We start from the raw sequence: 20,257 nt of genomic DNA, 5'->3' as shown, positions 1-20,257 counted from the left end.
AGATCAACAACAAGTTCAATTTCTATATCATTATCATTACTAGGTTGAGCATCATCATGAACATTATCATTAACATTATCACTAGTTTCAGGTTCATTAACAGATTGTGTTTCAGCATCAGAAATAGAAATATCATTTGGATTCTCAGGTGGTTGAGCAATAGGTTCACTAGAAGCATGCAAAGTCCTGTCATTTTTCTTTTTCTTCCTTTTAGAAGGACTAGGTGCATCTATATTATTTCTCTGAGAAACTTGCTCAATTCTCTTGGGGTGTGATACGTCTCCAACGTATCTATAATTTTTGATTGTTCCATGCTATTATATTATCAACCTTGGATGTTTTATATGCATTTATATGCTATTTTATATGATTTTTGGGACTAAACTATTAACGTAGAGCCCAGTGCCAGTTTTTGTTTTTTCCTTGTTTTAGTGTATTGCAGAAAAGGAAAATCAAACAGAGTCCAATTGACCTGAAACTTCACGAAACTTATTTTTGGAAGGAAAGCAACCCGGGAGACTTGGAGTCCATGTAAGGGAAGCAATGAGGAAGCCATGAGGCAGGGGGGCGCGCCCAACCCCCTGGGCGCGCCCTCCACCCTCGTGGGCCCCTCATGGCTCCCCTCACGTACTTCTTCCGCCTATATATCTCCATATACCCTAAAATGATCAGGGAGCAGAATAGACCGGGAGTTCCGCCGCCAGAAGCCTCCGTAGCCACCGAAAGCCAATCTAGACCCGTTCCGGCACCCTGCCGGAGGGGGCAATCCCTCACCGGTGGCCATCTTCATCATCCCGGTGCTCTCCATGACGAGGAGGGAGTAGTTATCCCTCGGGGCTGAGGGTATGTACCAGTAGCTATGTGTTTGATATCTCTCTCTCTCTCGTGTTCTTGAGGTGATACGATCTTGATGTATCACGAGCTTTGCTATTATAGTTGGATCCTATGATGTTTCTTCCCCCCTCTACTCTCTTGTAATGGATTGAGTTTTCCATTTGAAGTTATCTTATCAGATTGAGTCTTTAAAGATTTGAGAACACTTGATGTATGTCTTGCCGTGCGTATCTGTGGTGACAATGGGATATCACATGATTCACTTGATGTATGTTTTGGTGATCAACTTGCGGATTCCGCCCATGAACCTATGCATAGGGGTTGGCACACGTTTTCGTCGTGATTCTCCGGTAGAAACTTTGGGGCACTCTTTGAGGTTCTATGTGTTGGTTGAATAGATGAATCTGAGGTTGTGTGATGCATATCGTATAATCATACCCACGAATACTTGAGGTGACATTGGAGTATCTAGGTGACATTAGGGTTTTGGTTGATTTGTGTCTTAAGGTGTTATTCTAGTACGAACTCTAGGGCTGTTTATGACACTTATAGGAATATCCCAACTGATTGATTGAAAAGAATAACTTTGAGGTGGTTTCGTACCCTACCATAATCTCTTCGTTTGTTCTCCGCTATTAGTGACTTTAGAGTGACTCTTTGTTGCATGTTGAGGGATAGTTATGTGATTCAATTATGTTATTATTGTTGAGGGAACTTGCACTAGCGAAAGTATGAACCCTAGGCTTTGTTTCCTATCATTGCAATACCATTTACGATCACTTTTATCATTAGTTACCTTGCTGTTTTTATATTTTCAGATTACAAAAACCTTTATCTACTATCCATATACCACTTGTATCACCATCTCTTCGCCGAACTAGCGCACCTATACAATTTACCATTGTATTTGGTGTGTTGGGGACACAAGAGACTCTTTGTTATTTGGTTGCAGGGTTGCTTGAGAGAGACCATCTTCATCCTATGCCTCCTATGGATTGATAAACCTTAGGTCATCCACTTGAGGGAAATTTGCTACTGTCCTACAAGCCTCTGCACTTGGAGGCCCAACAACGTCTACAAGAAGAAGGTTGTGTAGTAGACATCAAGCTCTTTTCTGGCACCGTTGCCGGGGAGGTTAGCGCTTGAAGGTATATCTTTAGATCTTGCAATCGAGTCTTTTAGTTTCTTGTTTTATCACTAGTTTAGTTTATAAAAGAAAATTAAGTTTGCCTCATACACTTCATCTTTTTAATATCTTTCGTGAGTATGATGGAAAGGAAAATTGTGCCAAAGTGTTAGAAGAAGAATGCATTAAAATGTTTGGCACTAAATATTTGAATGATGAGCATGATTGCAATGTTGTTAGTATGAATTCCTTGAATATCCATGATGCTAATGATATGCCAAGCCACAAGCTTGGGGAATCTATGTTTGATGAAGATGATATTTTTTGCCCCCCCCCAAGCTTTGATGATCAAATTTACTATGATGAAAGCATGCCTGCTATGTATGATGATTATTGTGATGACTTGTATGCTATGAAGAATAATGATATCCATGAAACTTGTCATCATGATTTTAGTTTTAAATTGGATTATGCCTCACATGATAATTATTTTGTTGAGTTTTCTCCCACTATTATTCATGAGAAGAATTTTGCTTATGTGGAGAGTAGAAAATTTTCTGTGCTTGTAGATCATGAATATAATGCTTTAGGTGCTGGTTATATTGTTGAATTCATTCATGATGCTAGTGAAAATTATTATGAGGGAGGAACATATGCTTGTAGGAATTGCAATAACATCAAGTTTCCTCTCTATGTGATTAAAGTTTTAAAGTTATGCTTGTTTTACCTTCCTATGCAAGTTGATTCTTGTTCCCACAAGTTGTTTGCTCACAAAATCCCTATGCACAGGAAGTGGGTTAGACTTAAATGTGCTAGTCATATTCTTCAAGATGCTCTCTTTATGTTTTAATTCTTATCCTTTATGAGAGCATCATTGAAATCATCATGCCTAGCTAGGGGCGTTAAACGATAGCGCTTGTTGGGAGGCAACCCAATTTTATTTTAGTTCCTTACTTTTTGCTCCTATTTAGAAATAAATAATTTATCTATCCTCTGTTATGATTGACTTTTTATGTTTTAATTAGGGTTTGTGCCAAGTAGAACCTTTGGGAAGACTTGGGGAGAGTCTTTGCAATCATGCTGTAAAAAACAGAAACTTTAGGGCTCACGAGAACTGTTGTCATTTTTATTTGGAAAGTTCTATTTATTTAATTCTTTTTGAAGATGATTAATAGATAAATTACTCATGTCCATCAAGTTACTTTAGAATTTTTGGGGTTCCCGAAGTTTGCGTTAGTTACAGATTACTACAGACTGTTCTGTTTTTGACAGATTCTGTTTTTCGTGTGTTGTTTGCTTATTTTGATGAATCTATGGCTAGTAAAAGAGTTTATAAACCATAGAGAATGTGGAATACAGTAGGTTTAACACCAATATAAATAAAGAATGAGTTCATTACAGTACCTTGAAGTGGTGTCTTCTTTTCTTTCGCTAACGGAGCTTATGAGTTTTCTGTTAAGTTTTGTGTTGTGAAGTTTTCAAGTTTTGGGTAAAGATTCGATGGAAATAACCCCAACCTGCTGGTATTGGGATTCTTCGGCTAACCAAATAATCAGCATAGTTGCACTCCCCCACATCAGCAACTTCCCAGAAATACAAATCACACGAATCTTCCCTTTTTGCACGAATCAAATTGGAAGATCATCAACCAAACTATTAAAAATCAGCAACTGAAAGGAGCAGAACAACACTTAAACATGTTATTACCCCATGATTCGGGCATTTGTAGAAGACTCGGCCAGGGTTGAGGATTGTGGTTGCGCATGTCGGCAGGGGTGTGATGAGACCCACAGGCGATGGTACGGGTGGCGACTTGGCGCATATTTGGTTGTTGCCTGCTGAAGAGCAGTTGGACGAGAAGCCAATGGACATGGTTGCTAGGCAGAGTAAGTAGAGAAGAGGAGAAGTGAACTTTGGATATGTCATTTTTATTACTTGTAGAGTAGCATAGCACCATATATAGTCATAGTATAGGTTTGGATTCGAACCAGCTACAGGAGCACGTCTCTCTTGTTTCTAAAACTCAGCAATGTCTCTTTACTGATAGACTAGCTTGTTCTGTACGCCTTCTCAAGTCTTTGATTCCTCCACCTGACATCTGGGACCCACCGGAAGGGCCTCTGTATTTCGTGAAAAAAATGTGCCCCCCGCTGACAGGTCGGACCCACCAGCTATCTTCGCATGCAAGGAAGTGCTTCCTTATTACGCACAAAAAATAAATACTCCCCCTGCCAGCTGGAACCCAGCATCGTGGGAGGCTGACTTGTGGGCCTACCAAGTTGACGGGGATGGAGGGCTTTGTCAACTTAGTCAATATGAACGATCCTAGCTCTAGTTACCGTACGATGTTCATCCAACGGCAGTAGTGCTTCTTCAACCTCTGGTCTTCTTGCTCCAGCCGCCTAAACCAGCGCCGGTCGTGCCGCGCGCTCTTGCCTCCCGTGGCCGGCTGTAATGCCGCGGAGGCCTCACCGCCCCCTACTGCTCCCACCGCTGGCCAGGGCATCCCTCTACACACCCACACCCCCTGTTATTCTGCGGCGACGGCAGCCTCACACCGCAGCCGAACCAGTGAACCCTCGTACTCCTCTCCGCATGGGCATCCACTGCCGCGTCTTCCCCGGCTCCGCGTCATCCCCTTCCTAGGCCTCGCCTTCGTCCACCACCTTGGTGCTCTCGGTGCGGCGTGGTCAATGTGGTCAATGACCGACTTCCATCGAAAGAGTACTGTACGTGGAGAGGCTGACAACTGGGTCCACGGCCGCAGCTGGGTCGACGGCCACAGCCCAGTTTTTTTTGTGGTTTGCCAAGTAAGTCGCTTTGTTAGGCCTGTTGGGTTGCAAATCTTTCAAGACGAGGACAGCTTCATTTGGTTGGCCGAGAAAATGGCCTATCAGTAAAGAGAAATGGGTTGTACATTTTTAAAACACATCAAACTAGCAATTAGTTTCAAATTTCTTTTTTTCATTTAGAGACTTTAAATTGCATTGATTTTTGTGCATGGACAATTTGTTGGATTTTATATTGATATATATTTATTTTTAAAATCAGTTTGAATGTGACTCAAAATTTCGGGATTAAAAACAGTTCAGACCGCACCAAAATATGCAAAATTTCGTATATTTTTTAACCGTGGCCACAATATGGGCTGTAATGCTAACAAAAAGAATATGGGCTCCAAAAAAACCTTAAGAATTAGCAAATGGGATGTAAATTATTAGAAATAATGGCAGATGGGTTGTATGATGTTTTCCACAGATTTGAGGCTTTCCTAAAAAAAGGTTGACGCACAAGCAGTGACTGTTGGATGTGCATCCAACGGCCGTCGTCCTTCTTTAATCTCTGCTCTTCCTGCTCTAGCCGCTCAAACAAGCGCCGGCGGGACTGCTGGCTCTCTCCTCCCCGCGGCCGGATGTGATGCCGTGCAGGCCTCACCGCCCCACCGTACTCCCATCGCTGGCCTAGCCATCCCTCTACTCACCCACACCTGCTGTTATTCTCCGGCGACGGCAGATGAACCAGTAAACCCTCGTACAGTCGTACTCCCCTCCATGTGGGAAACAACTGCCGAGTCTTCCCTGCCTCCGTGTTGTTCCCTTCCTAGGCCTCGCCATTGTCCACTGCCCTGGTGCTCTCGGCGCGGCCTTGTTAACGTGGTCAACGACCGACATGCATCTGAAGTGGACTATACGGGGAGAGGCTGACAGCTGGGTCCACGGTCGCATGCAAGGAAATGCCTCCTTATTACGCGCAAAATAATGATTCCTCTACCTGACATCTGGGACCCACCAAAAGGGCCTATGTATTTTGCAAAAAAACTTTACCACCGCTGACAGCTTGGACCCACCAGCTATATCTTCACAAGCAAGGAAGTGCCTCCTTATTACGCACAAAAAACTGAATACTCCCCCTGCTAGCTAGGACCTAGTATAGTGGCAGGCTGACTTGTGGGCCTACTAAGTTGACGGGGATGGAGGGCTTTGTCAACTTAGTAAATATGCACGATTCTAGCTCCAGTGACCATAAGATGTCCATCCAACAACCGTAGTGCTTCTTCAACCTCTGGTCTTCTTGCTCCAGACGCCCAAACCAGCGCCAGTCGTGCCTCGTGCTCCTGCCTCCCGTGGCCGGCTGCGATGCGACGGAGGCCTCACCGCCCCCTACTACTCCCACCGCTGGCCAGGCCATCCCTCTACTCACCCACACCCCCTGTTATCCTGCGGCGACGGCAGCCTCACACCGTAGAGAGCCAGTGAACCCTCATACTCCTCTATGCGTGGGCATCCACTGCCGCGTCTTCCCCGGCTCCACGTCATCCCCTTCCTAGGCCTCGCCGTCATCCACCGCCCTGGTGCTCTTGATGTGGCGTGGTCAACGTGGTCAAGGACCGACTTCCATCGTAAGAGTACAATACATGGAGAGGCTGACAGCTGGGTCCATGGTAGCCGCAAGGAAGTGCCTCCTTATTACGCGGAAAATAATTATTCCTCCACCTGATAGTAGGGACCCACCGGACGGGCCACCATATTTGGCGAAAAAAATGTTTCCCCCCTGACTGCTGGGACCCACCGGACGGGCCACCGTATTTCGTGAAAAAAAACGTTCCCCCCGCTGTGAGCTCGAACACACCGGAAATGCATCCTTATTACGCACAAAAAATGAATACTCCCCCTGCTAGTTGGAACCCACCTTGGTGGGTGGTTGACTTGTGGGCCTACTAAGTTGACGGGGACGGAGTGCTTTCTCAACTTAGTCAATATGAATGATTCTAGCTCCAGTGCCCGTACGATGTCCATCCAACGGCCGTAGTGCTTCCTCAACCTCTGGTCTTTTTGCTCCAACCGCCCAAAGCAGCGCCGGTCTTACCGCATGATCCTGCCTCCTGTGGCCGGCTATGCTGCCGCGGAGGCCTCACCGCCCCCTACTACTCCCACCACTGGCCAGGCCCTGCGGCGACGACAGCCTCACACCACAGCTGAACTAGTGAATCCTCGTACTCCTCTCCGCGCAGGCTTTCGCTGCCGCGTCTTCCCCGGCTCCGTGTCGTCCCCTTCCTAGGCCTCGCCGTCGTCCACCGCCCTCGTGCTCTCGGTGCGGCGTGGTCAACGTGGTCAAGGAACGGCTTCCATCGGACGTGGACTGTACGTGGAGAGGCTGACAGCTGGGTCCACGGCCGCAGCAAGGAAGTGCCTCCTTATTACGCGCAAAATAATTATTCCTCCACCTGACAGCGGGGACCCACCGGACGGGCCACCATATTTCGTGAAAAAAACGTTTCCCCGTGACTGCTGGGACCCACCAGCTACATCTTCGCATGCAAGGAAGTGCGTTCGGGCAAAAAAAAGATTCGCCCCCTGACTGCTGGGACCCACCAGTTACATCTTTGCAGGCAAGGAAGTGCCTGACAGTCGGGAACCACATGGTCGAAGCGTACGTAGCGTTGTCATTCTGGTCGCGAACGTGTACGTACATACTGGTCGATGTAGAGGCGCGCACGTGTCATAGGAGAGGCGCGTACGTACAACGGCCAGTGTGCAAGAAAGAAAATACGGCCACGTACGTACATACGGGCAGGGTCTCGAAGGCCTACTCACGCATACGTACGGCTAGGGCTCGTACATGGTTGGGTCGGAACAAAGAAACAACGTCGTTGTTGTGTTCATGGGGAGCCAACCGGCTGGGTCGGAATGGAATGTGTCGTCGTGTTCATCAGGAGGGCTTGGACGGAGCAGCCGATGGAAACGAGGCCTGGCGTACCGCAGAACAGAGGAAACGGCCTTGTGTTCAGCCGGCCACGGTCGAAACGGGATCCTATTCATCAGGAGGGGTCTGGCGTACTGCAAAACGGAGGAAACGGACCTCCTACGGTCGAAACGGGGGTCCTTTTGATTGGGAGGGGTGTAGCGTACCGCAAAACAAAGGAAACAGACTTGTGTTGGAGCGCTACGGTCAAAACGGGGGTCCTATTCATCGGGAGTGGTGTGGCGTACCGCAAAATGGGACTTGTGGGAGTCCTGGATTAGGGGGTCTCCGGACAGCCGGACTATCTCCATTGGCCGGACTGTTAGACTATGAAGATACAGGATTGAACACTTCATCTCGTGTCCGGATGGGACTCTACTTGGCGTGGAAGGCAAGCTAGGCAATACGGATATGGATATCTCCTCCTTTGTAAACGACCTTGTGTAACCCTAACCCTCTCTAGTGTCTATATAAACCGGAGGGTTTTAGTCCGTAGAACAACAGCAACTACAACATACAATCATACCATAGGCTAGCTTCTAGGGTTTAGCCTCTCCGATCTCATGGTAGATCTACTCTTGTACTATCCATATCATCAATATTAATCAAGCAGGACGTAGGGTTTTACATCCATCAAGAGGGCCCGAACCTGGGTAAAATATCGTGTTCCCTGCCTCCTGTTACCATCCGGCTTAGACGCACAGTTCGGGACCCCCTACCCGAGATCCGCCGGTTTTGACACCGACATTGGTGCTTTCATTGAGAGTTCCTTTGTGTCGTCGCCATTATGCTAGATGGCTCCTATTATCATCGATAGCGATGCGGTCCAGGGTGAGACTTTTCTCCCCGGACAGATCTTCGTGTTCGGCGGCTTTGTACCGCGGGCCAATTCGCTTGGCCATCTGGAGCAGATTGAAAGTTACACCCCTAGCCACCAGGTCAGGTTTGGAAGCTTAAACTACACGGTCGATATCCGTGGAGACTTGATCTTTGATGGATTCGAGCCTCTGCCTTGCGCATCACGCGGTCATGATGAGTACGATTTAGCTCTACCATCGGACAGTGTTAAGATCGCACCGGCAGCCGCTTCGACCCTCAATTCGGAGCCAGTTGCGCCTTCCGCGGACAGGTGGATGGACCCCACCATGGAAGCCTTACCCTTAGTGGTGATCGAGCCGAACATCGACCTTACCTTGCATGAGAGCCATGTTGTTAAACTGCCGGATCCTTCTCTGGCCACGGACTCCGAGCCGCCTGCGCTCGGTCCTATCGAATCCGATTGGGCGCCGACCATGGAGTTTACCTCCGCGGATATTTTTCAACACTTGCCCTTTGGCGACATACTGAACTCATTAAGGTCTCTCTCCTTGTCAGGAGGATCCTGGCCGAACTATGTCCGGCAGGACTGGGATGCAGACGATGAAGAAATTTGCGGCCCACCCACCACCCACTTAGTAGCCACTGTCGATGACTTAACCGACATGCTCGACTTCGACTCCGAGGACATCGACGGTATGGGCGACGATGCGGGAGACGAAGAGGAACCACTGCCCACAGGGCACTGGACGCCCACTTCACCACATGACGTATACATGGTGAACCCACAAGAAGAAAACGACGACGAGGAACGGAAGGACGCAAAGAAGGGTTGTCCCCTCAAGAAGCAGTCAAAGCGGCGGCGTAAGCGTCGCCCCAAATCCTGCCTCAGTAGAAACAACGATCATACAGACCCAGCATTAGAGCAGGGTGAACCATTGCCGGACCACGGCAACACGGAGAATCAAACCGAACAACCCGATTCTGTCAAAGATAATAGTCCGAATGACATAACACCGGACAGACACCCGGAGCAACAGAATGCCCATTAAAGGCTTGTTGCCACCGCGAGGAGTCTAAAAAAGCAGAAGCAAAGGCTCAAGGCTGCGCAAGACACACTCCAAATCAGATGGAGCAAAGTACTCAACACAGCAGCGAAGTATGGTGGTAATCGCCCCACCAAGAGCTACCCAAAGCGGAAGTTGCTACCTGAATTCGATGAGGATGCCTTAGATCCCCCGCAACCAAAAATTAAAATGGCCACCTGGCCGGATAGACGACCTCATGGCCAACATAGAGCGGCAAGCAATGCCGCACATAAGTCAATACGCGATCCACGCGAGGGCTCGCATCAAAAGGACGACGCAACCAGATCCATCTATGGACCATGCAGGTGCGCTCCAGCATACGATGCAACACAACAAACATCCGAACACTATGGTACACCCAGATACAGGGGTGCCGCACACCCCCTATGTTTCACCAACGAGGTACTGGACCATGAATTTCCAGAGGGATTCAAACCCGTAAACGTAGAGGCATACGACGGAACAACAGACCCTGGGGTCTGGTTTGAGGACTATATCCTCCATATCCATATGGCTTGAGGAGATGATCTCCACGCCATTAAGTATTTACCCCTCAAACTCAAAGGGCCAGCTCGGCACTGGCTTAAAAGCCTCCCCGAAAGCTCCATTGGAAGCTAGAAGAGCTCGAAGACGCTTTTCGGGCAAATTTTCAAGGGACTTATGTCCGACCTCCGGACGCGGACGATTTGAGTCATATAACTCAACAGCCCGGAGAGTCAGCCTAAAAGCTTTGGAACATGTTTCTTACTAAAAATAACCAAATAGTCGACTGTCCGGACGCTGAAGCCTTGGCAGCTTTTAAGCATAGAGTCCGTGATGAATGGCTTGCCAGACACCTCGGCCAAGAAAAGCCGAGAACAATGGCAACATTAACAAGCCTCATGACCCGCTTTTGCGCGGGTGAGGATAGCTGGCTAGCCAGATGCAGCACCAGCGACCCCAGTACATCCGAAGTTAGAGATGGAAGCGGTAAATCACGGCGCAACAACAATAACAAATGCCAGAATAAAGAAGACGGCACGAAGAGCACGGCAGTAAACACCAGATTCAAAAGCTCTCGGCCAAGTCAGCAAAAGCCGCCCTCTAAAGGCGCCAGAGACGAACTGTCCAGCCTAAACAAAATTCTGGACCAAGTATGTCAGATCCATAGCACCCCCGGTAAACCTGCTAATCATACCCACAGAGAATGTTGGGTCTTCAAGCAGTCCGGCAAGCTCAACGCCGTACACAAGGGGGAGGATACACCAAGCGAAGACGAGGATGAGCCTCTCAAGCAAGACACTGGGGAACAAAAGAAATTTCCACCAGAAGTCAAAACAGTAAATGTGTTACACGTGATAAAGGGGAGAAACAAAGCGGCACTCCTAGATAAATATGCCCAAGGGCCTATCACCGCGGAGTCCTGCCACTGGTCGTTTCAGCCGATCATTTTTTACCATCAGTATTACTCAGCAAGTATCCGGCGCGCAGGATGGGCTACCTTGGTATTAGACCCAATAATTTACGGATACCACTTCACACGAGTCCTGATGGACGTGGCAGCAGGCTAAACCTGATATATCAGGACACAATCCGCAAAATGGGGATAGACCCAATGAAAATTTGCCTCAGCAATACTACCGTTAAAGGAGTAACGCATGGCCCAGGGGCTCATTGCACGGGCTCCCTGCTACTAGAAGTTATATTCGGCTTCCCCGATAACTTCCGTAGCGAAAATTTAACCTTCCACATTGCTCCGTTCCAAAGTGGCTATCAAGCACTACTTGGACGCGAAGCTTTCGCTCGCTTCAATGCAATACCGCATTACGCTTCCCTCGCGCTTAAGATGCCCGGTCCACGTGGCATCATTATAGTGAAAGGAAATATTAAGTGATCCCTGCGCGCCGAAAAGAGTGCGACTGCCTTGGCAGCCGCACACTAAAAAGGGCCTCACCAGCTAAAGCATTTGATAGGTCGTCAAGACCACGGACACAGTTATACGAGTCCGGCGCAGCTATATGTAACTCACACAGGTTTGATAAGCCACACCCCTATTACAAATACAAGGGGCTCAATGCGCGCAGACAAGTGGCAATTTTTACTCATCTTGAATTATACATGGTTTCTTCAAACCTACCTTTTGCATGGCAACTTTTCACCTAAGTTTCTCTCTTTTACAGATGACCATCGTGCTACACCCGTCCAGGATACGGCACAACGGAGACACAGGCGCAGACGTGCAGCAGGGACCCGTCCCAAGGATTCTTTTTAGATTAAGAACCTGCGTCAACCTTTTTTACTGTCTCTTGTTGACACACATCCCCCGGATTCTCAGTACAATTGAGAAGGATGCTGGCGTCTTGGCATGTGGCCACGTCAGAATAATGCACGTACCTGGACACCAGGGGCTTCTTACAAAGGGCACTATTTAGGCCCGGTTTATACCATAAAGACCAAATACCTTAGGGAGTGATTGGCCTCGCGAGTTTGGCCTTATATGCATCAGCTCCAAATCATGTCTTTGGTAAAATGTTGGGTTTGCCCGGCTCCTATGTTTTGGTACCTTACGTTCCGCTCTATCGGCTAAGGTAGCACTAGGAGAACTACTGCGATTGTGCCCCCGGTCATCCGAATGAGCACCTCAGTAGAGAAAGCCGAAAACTGACTGTCATGATATAGCGTGAGACTGGTCAACCACTCGATGACCTATCGGAATGTTAGAATTCCACCGCCTTAACGAAGGGCCATTTCCCGGCAAGGCATGTACGCACCCCGAATTCGGGAGAATGCGGAGCCAACAGGGGCTATATAGTAGCCCCACCGTCAAACTCCTATGGCTAAGTGAAAGTGTTAAAGCATTATAGTCTGGTTGCCTCGTTCGCTGCGCTATCACCTCCTTAATAGGACCACGACGTTGGGTTAAGAGTGAACACGCTTCTTCTACGAACACCTCCGCATTATATGCATGGGGGCTGAAGCCGACGACTGCAATCTTTCAGGTTATACACATGTATACATAAACGGCCGCACAAGAGGGATCATATTACTTTTAGGCAAAAGTATAAACACAACCTTAATAAATTTCATAAAAACATTGTGTTTACAATGGGAATACATGTCACTCAAACATAACATTCTTCGAGCACTGGGCCTCTATCAAACGAGCACCCTCGAGAACCTCTTCGAAATAGTGCTCGGCAGCCACTCGGCCTATGGCCGAACCCTGCGCCGCAACAGTGGTAGCATCCATCTCCGCCTAGTATGCTTTAACACGGGCAAGGGCCATCCGCGAGCCTTCTATGCATGCCGACCTCTTCATCGCATTGATGCGCGGAACCGCACCAAGGAACTGCTGCACTAAGCTGAAATAGCTGTTTGGCTTCGGCTTTTCCGGCCGCAGCTGATCCACGATAGACCTCATGGCGAGTCCGGACAACCTATTCAGTTCGGCCCATTCGGCTAGCTGATCAGTCAATGGAAGCGGACGCTCTGGAACGTTGAATTGCGACCAGAACAGCTTGTCCACTTCACGATCTGTTTGACCTTGGAAGTATTTGACTGCATCGGCAGTGCTCGCCGCCAAGTCCATATATGCGTCTGCCGAACTCCACAGCCGATCCAGAGGGGCATACCGTGGATCTCCGAACTTTCTTCGTAGCATGAAGGGCTTCCCAGCTGCAATATCCCTGGCTTCATGTAGCTCCTCCTTCTTCGCTCTCATAGCAGAGCAGGTGTCTTTGTTCACCATCGTGGCCTTTTCAAGGTCCGTTGCCTTCGCTCGGTTTTCTTTTTCAAGGAACTGGCAACGGTCGGCAGCGTCTTTTAACTTTACGGCCATCTTGGCCATCTTCTCTTTGCTCTCGCAATGCGCGGCCTTCTCGGCTTTCAACTCTTCGGCCGCCTTCAAAGCAGCCGCATTACTAATCCTTGCTTTTTCTTTGGCTCGGGCAAGTTCCGCCCGCAGGGTTTCCACGGTGGCAGCTCCATCTGCAGTCACAATATATTAAAGATATTGGCATCATGCTACTCTTACTATGTGGCATTCACCAAAAAATAACACTTACCCTGTGACTCGTCAAGCCGCTTGTTACAAGCTCGATGTCGGCGTCTGCCGCATATAGTTGCTGCTTAAGTTCAGCAAACTCATGAGTCCGGCTAGCCACCGGAGCTCCCACTACCTGCACATTAAAGAGGTATGGTTATTGCCTGGGACTACGATCCTCTGTTTGCCACCGTTCTCGGCGACAACCAGAGTATCAGGGGCTACTATCTACACAGGGCACACCTAAAAATGTGCGGTGCCATCACAAATGTACATCATTTTACGTACCTCAAAGCCCGTCAGTAGACTAATAAAGGCATCATGCAACCCGCTTTCGGCAGATGAGATCCTTTCCGTCACCGTACCCATCAATGAACGGTGTTCTTCTGAGATGGCCGCTCGCTCCAACAGCTCTCTCAGTATGTCCGACCGCATACCAGTCGGTGCCGGACTCTTCTGTTTGCTCTCTTCGAGAGACGAACGCTGGGGACTTCGGGTGACTATAGGATTATCTTCTGGCCTCACCGGATCCGGAGAGGCCCTCCATGATGACACTTCAAGGTCGCCTGCTTCTTGAGCGGAGGAGTCCGGCGGAGGCGTTTCGCTCTCCATCATCTCCGGAAGAAGATCCCGCAAAGACGAGCTCTGCTGAGAAGGGCAAAGATCCGAACTGCAAGATAAATACTTTGGTTATTTTCCTCAGAGGTAAGGTAATAAATTTTCACTATGAAAGTACTTTTTAATTTCTTACAGCTCGTTAGAGGGCTGATCCCCGTGCGGACTTTGTGCGGCAAGAGCACCCTCCGAGGCAGGACCCTCTGGTGGAGATTTCTTCTCCCGCTTGGAAACCTTGGTTTCCGGATCTTCAGCGGTAGTCCTCTTCCTCCTCTGGGGTGAGAGAATGTCTGATTCCTCCCCTCGATGATCCTCCCTCACGGAGGCGCTCGTTCCCTCGGTCGGAATAGGTAGTGATGGAGGCCCGCTTTCGCCCTCATTATTCCCCCCTTTGTCTTCCTTTGAAGGCTCCGGGCAAGGTGCTAGCTCGAGCATCTTTTCTAGTACCGGATTTTCCAAACCCTCAGGAAGGGGGGCCGAACACTGAATCATCGTCGCCTTTGTTATCCACTCCTGGTCAAAGAGCAATTTCTTAGAATAACGTCATGATAAATGAAAGATGGCGTGTTCGGACAGAGGATAACTTACCTGGTTGGCGGTGCGGTTGCTGCTCAGGCCCACGTCCTCGGTAGTATCCGAACACTCTATCTGAGGTCCGAAGAATGATCTATACATCTCATCATGCGTCAGGCCGAGGAAATCCTGAATAGCGCGCGGTCCTTCTGGGTTTAACTCCCACATGCGAAGAGGCTGGCGTTTGCATGGCTGGATTCGTCGAACCAGCATGACTTGTATTACCATAATTAAACTGAAATCTCCTTTGAAGAGATTTTGAATGCGGCTTTGCAGTACAGGCACGTCCTTGGCGGGACCCCAGCTCAGCCCTCTGCTAATACATGACATCAGTTGTGGTGGAGGGCCTGAGCGGAAAGAAGGGACAGCCACCCACTTGGCACTTCTGGGAGCTGTGATGTAAAACCACTCCAATTGCCATAGAACCCTTTGTCCATGGTGCTCCGGTAATCCTGCTTATTAATGTGCCTCTGCACGCTACATGCTGCCCCTCGACCATCTTCGTCTTCACGTCAAAGGTCTTGAGCCATAGGCCGAAGTGAGGGGTAATGCGGAGGAAGGCCTCACATACAACAATAAATGATGAGATGTGGAGAAAGGAGTCCGGGGCCAAATCGTGGAAATCTAGCCCGTAATAAAACATTAGCCCCCTAACGAAGGGATCCAGAGTGAGGCCTAGACCTCGAAGGAAGTGGGAGATGAACACAACGTCTTTGTTGGGTTCAGGAGTAGGGACGACCTGCCCTCGAGCAGGCAGCCGATGCGAAACCTCGACGGACAGGTATCTGGCCTCCCTCAACTTCTTGATGTCTTCTTCCGTAACGGAGGAGGGAATCCACCAGCCTTGAAGGCTAGATCCGGACATGATTGAAGATCCGGAGCACCTGACCTGGGCTTTGGGTGTTAGAACTCGAGGCGGGGGAAGGATTCGATTGAGCACGGGAGGGAAAAAATTAAAAGCCTTGTCCCTTTATAAAGCGGGTGAATATCAAGCGTCCTCTCCGTAGCCATTTGGGACTTGCCTATAATCTAGGAGTCCTAGATACGGTTGGGTTACCCACGACCGTATTGATGAGAATCCCGTGATTAGGGGAGCACGATCTCTGCTTTGACAAGACGTGTCAAGAAACCTCCTCGCGTTATGTGTGAGGTTGGTTGAATAAAAACGGTTCGAATAATTACCGGGCCGTGGCATAATGTCGTGTTGTCGAAACATGTCAGCAGATTAGATTTGTGGAAATATTATTCTCTCTACGGTGGTATGTGGGACTTATTTTGCAGGGTCAGACACTATCCTTGTATTCAAATCCTTCCGTGATGTATTCGGAGAAGGAACCCGCCTTGCAATGCCGAAGACAATACTGCGCGCCGGACTCATCGTCATTGAAGCCTGGTTCAGGGGCTACTGAGGGAGTCCTGGATTAGGGGGTCTCCGGACAGCCGGACTATATCCTTTGGCCGGACTGTTGGACTATGAAGATACAAGATTGAAGACTTCGTCTCGTGTCCGGATGGGACTCTACTTGGCGTGGAAGGCAAGCTAGGAAATACGGATATGGATATCTCCTCCTTTGTAACCGACCTTGTGTAACCCTAACCCTCTCCGGTGTCTATATAAACCGAAGGGTTTTAGTCCGTAGGACAACAATCACAAGAGACAATCATACCATAGGCTAGCTTCTAGGGTGTAGCCTCTCTGATCTCGTGGTAGATCTACTCTTGTACTACCCATATCATCAATATCAATCAAGCAGGACGTAGAGTTTTACCTCCATCAAGAGGGCCCGAACCTGGGTAAAACATTGTGTCCCCTGCCTCCTGTTACCATCCGGCCTAGACGCACAGTTCGGGACCCCCTACCCGAGATCCGCCGGTTTTGACACCGATAGGACTCCACGGGATACTGTTCATCTCCACAGTCGACCCCCTCCAGCCTCCACGGGCTACTGTTCATCCACCCTCCTCCAGCGTCCACCTGCGATTGTTCATGCACGGGCTCCTGTTCATCGAGCCTCTACCGCGCGCTACTCCACCGGCTACTGTTCAACCCGCCCTCTCCACGGGCTCCTGTTCAACCACCCCTCCACGGGCTACTGTTCATCCAGCCCTCCACCGTCTACTGCTCATCCAGCCCTCCATGGGGTGGTCCTATTCATCCTACCCTCCACGGGGTCCTGTTCATCCAGCCCCAACCGGCTCGATCGATCGGGATCCTGTTCATCCAGGGGCAACACCACGGGGTCCTGTTCATCCACCCCCACCGGGAACTGTTCATCCAAACCCCCCAGCAACGCTCACTGTTCATGCAGAGGCAGCATCATTCGGCTTCAGTTAGCAGCAGTAGCGAAGGAATCACACGATCGAGTTCAGTTAACACCCATCGATCGATCGCTCGGGTTCAGTAACGCGTAGCCTGCAGTGCAATCGCTCGGGTTCAGTTAGAGCCCAACGCCTCGCTCGGGTTCAGTTAGAGCCCAATGCCTCGCACCCACGCGCGTGCGTGTACGAGAGAAACGCGCATCGCTCGGCCCCGACCACCCACCGTAACCGGGAACACCCTGATATTTTCCTCGCCCTCGCTTCTACCATGGTTTTTTCCGTCATGGACGGCCCAAAGAATGTCATGCAGCTGCGTCTCCGGCCCGCCCAGGACGAAAAGCCCATTTTCTGTCATGATTTTTTGTCATAGAAGTAGGACCCCACCACATCTATGATGATACCGGGTTTTGTCACAATTATCGTCATAGAAGTGTCATAAGTATGACAGGAAAAATTTCGTTCGGCCCAAAATGTCACGGATGTGTCTTTTTTTTGTAGTGGCTGTTCGCGACACCGTCTGGGGGACTGTCCGACCACCTGCCGGAGGGCTGTCCGAGGGGCATATGAGGGTATACATCCTCGCGGTTGGGAGGTTCTAAATCCTAGCCGCAGGGATCTGCACCGCCAATCGTCATCGACTCTACTTCCTGCTGCGCTATGAGTCGGTAACGAAAAAGATCAAACCATGTATGCAGTCTCCATAGTGGTCCTGGGCTGGTGCATAGGTCCGAATTTTTTTGTTTTCTACTACGTTATCCTACACGGAGGAGAAGAAAAGAATCGTTGGTGAAGAGATAGCCCGGCTTCTGGCAGCCGGCTTCATCATGGAAGTGTTTTTTCCAGAGTGGCTTGCCAACCCAGTCCTGGTACTGAAGAAGAACAACAAGTGGCGCATGTGCATTGATTACACCAGTCTCAACAAAGATTGCCCAAAGGATCCGTTTGCTTTGCCTCCGATTGATCAAGTGATAGACTCCACAGCCGGATGCGAGCTGTTGAGTTTCTTGGATGCTTACTCAGGATATCATCAGATCAAGTTGATCTGGGCAGACCGCCTGAAGATCGCCTTCGTCACACCGTTTGGAGCCTTCTGCTACCTGACCATGACATTCGGCTTGAGAAATGCCGGTGCCATGTTCCAGTGTTGCATGCAGAAGTGCCTCCTCAAGCAGCTTGGCAGAAACGCCCATGTCTATGTGGACGATATCGTGGTGAAGACGGAGAAGCGCGGCACTCTCTTTGAAGATCTCAAGGAAACTTTTGAAAATCTGCACCGGTTTCAGATCAAGCTCAACCTAGAGAAATGCGTCTTCGGACTACCAGCCGGTCAGCTCCTTGGCTTCCTGGTCTCAGAATGCGGCATCGAGTGCAACCCTGTGAAGATCAAGGCCATCGAGAGGATGGAGAGACCCACCCGACAGAGAGATGTCCAGAAATTCACCGGCTGCTTGGCATCCATCAGCCATTTCATCAGTCGGTTGGGTGAGAAGGCTCTTCCCCTGTACCAGCTCATGAAGAAAACCACTCACTTCGAGTGGAATGACAAGGTGGACGAATTTTTTCTCCAGTTGAAAAAGATGTTGACCACGCCGCCTTTCCTGGCGGTTCCAGCTAATAAGGAACCCATGTACCTCTACATTGCCGACACCAGCCAGGTCGTCAGCGTTGTCATGGTGACAGAACACCCAGAGGCCGGCAAGGCACAGCCGGTCTAGATGCCTGTATATTATTTGAGCGGGGTGTTGTCAACCTCAAACCAGAACTACCCCCATTACTAGAAAATGTGCTATGGCGTGCACTTCGCAGCCAAGAAGCTGAAGCCATACTTTCAAGAGCACCCGGTCACTGTTGTCTGCACTTGCTGAGATTATTGGCAACAGAGATGCATTTGGCCAGGTGGCCAAATGGGCCATCGAGTTAGCCCCTTATACCATCTTATACCTGCCACGCACCGCCATCAAGTCCCAAGCACTGGCCGACTTCCTCGTCGACTTGGCTGAGACCCAGTACCTGCCGCCACCTCCAGACTCCACCTATTGGCGGATGCACTTCGATGGCTCGAAGATGCGCACTAGCTTGGGAGCCGGCGTTGTCCGCACCTCACCCAAAGGTGACAAGCTCCGATACACATTGCAAATCCACTTTGCCGCCTCCAACAATGTGGCATAGTACGAGGCGCTCGTACACGGCCTCCGGCTGGCCAAGGAAATTGGCATCCGCCGGATCCTGTGCTACGGTGACTCCGACTTGGTGGTCCAGCAGTCATCTGGCGATTGGGATGGTAAGGATGCAAACATGGCAAGTTACCGCTTCCTTGTTCAGCAGCTCAGCGTATATTTTGAGGGGTGCGAGTTCCTTCACGTGCCACGGAATGAAAACGAGCCAGATGATGCTCTGGCATGGATCGGCTCCAGCCGTCAAGCAATACTAGCCGTCGTCTCCCTTCAGTACCTTCGCAAGCCGTCGATCAAGCCTTCTCCAGAATCCGAGTCCATCTTCGTGCCAGCTCCTCCCGAAGAGGTCGTATCCGACTTGGGGGCTGCGGCAGTCGGCTCGGGGACTTCGGCAGGCTGCGCAGGGACGGCAGTAGTCGCACCCGGCCCGGGGACTCCACAACCCGGCCCGAGGCTGCGTTAGTCGGCCCAGAGACTTCAACGATGCAGCAAGCGGCAGCCAGCCCACCACCTCCCAGCCCAACCACCCTAGTGCAAGTAGCCGTAGTGGCAGTAGAAGAAATTCAGGCTCCATCATGGGCACAGCCCATCCTCAAATTTCTGGTTAACAAAGAGCTGCCAGCTGATGAGATCTCGGCCTGGCAGGTGCAACGCCGGGCAGGAGCCTACACAATAGGGAGCTTGTCAGACGTAGCGTGACTGGAGTCTTCTAGCGTTGCGTAGAGCTAGAGAAAGGCCAAGCAATTCTCAAGGATATCCACCAAGGCGACTGCGGCCACCATGCAGCCTCGAGAAGCCTTGTCGCCAAAGCCTTTCTGCCATGGTTTTTTCTGGCCGACTGCTTTGGAAGATGCCAAGGAGTTGGTCAAACATTGCAAAGGGTGCTAGAAGTTCAGTTCCAAACAACATTTGTCGGCTTCTGCACTAAAGACCATCCCCCTCACTTGGC

The sequence above is a fragment of the Triticum urartu genome, chromosome 2, assembly GCF_003073215.2.
Source record: "Triticum urartu cultivar G1812 chromosome 2, Tu2.1, whole genome shotgun sequence".
Classification (NCBI taxonomy): Eukaryota; Viridiplantae; Streptophyta; class Magnoliopsida; order Poales; family Poaceae; genus Triticum; species Triticum urartu.
This window is presented reverse-complemented; position numbering follows the sequence as displayed.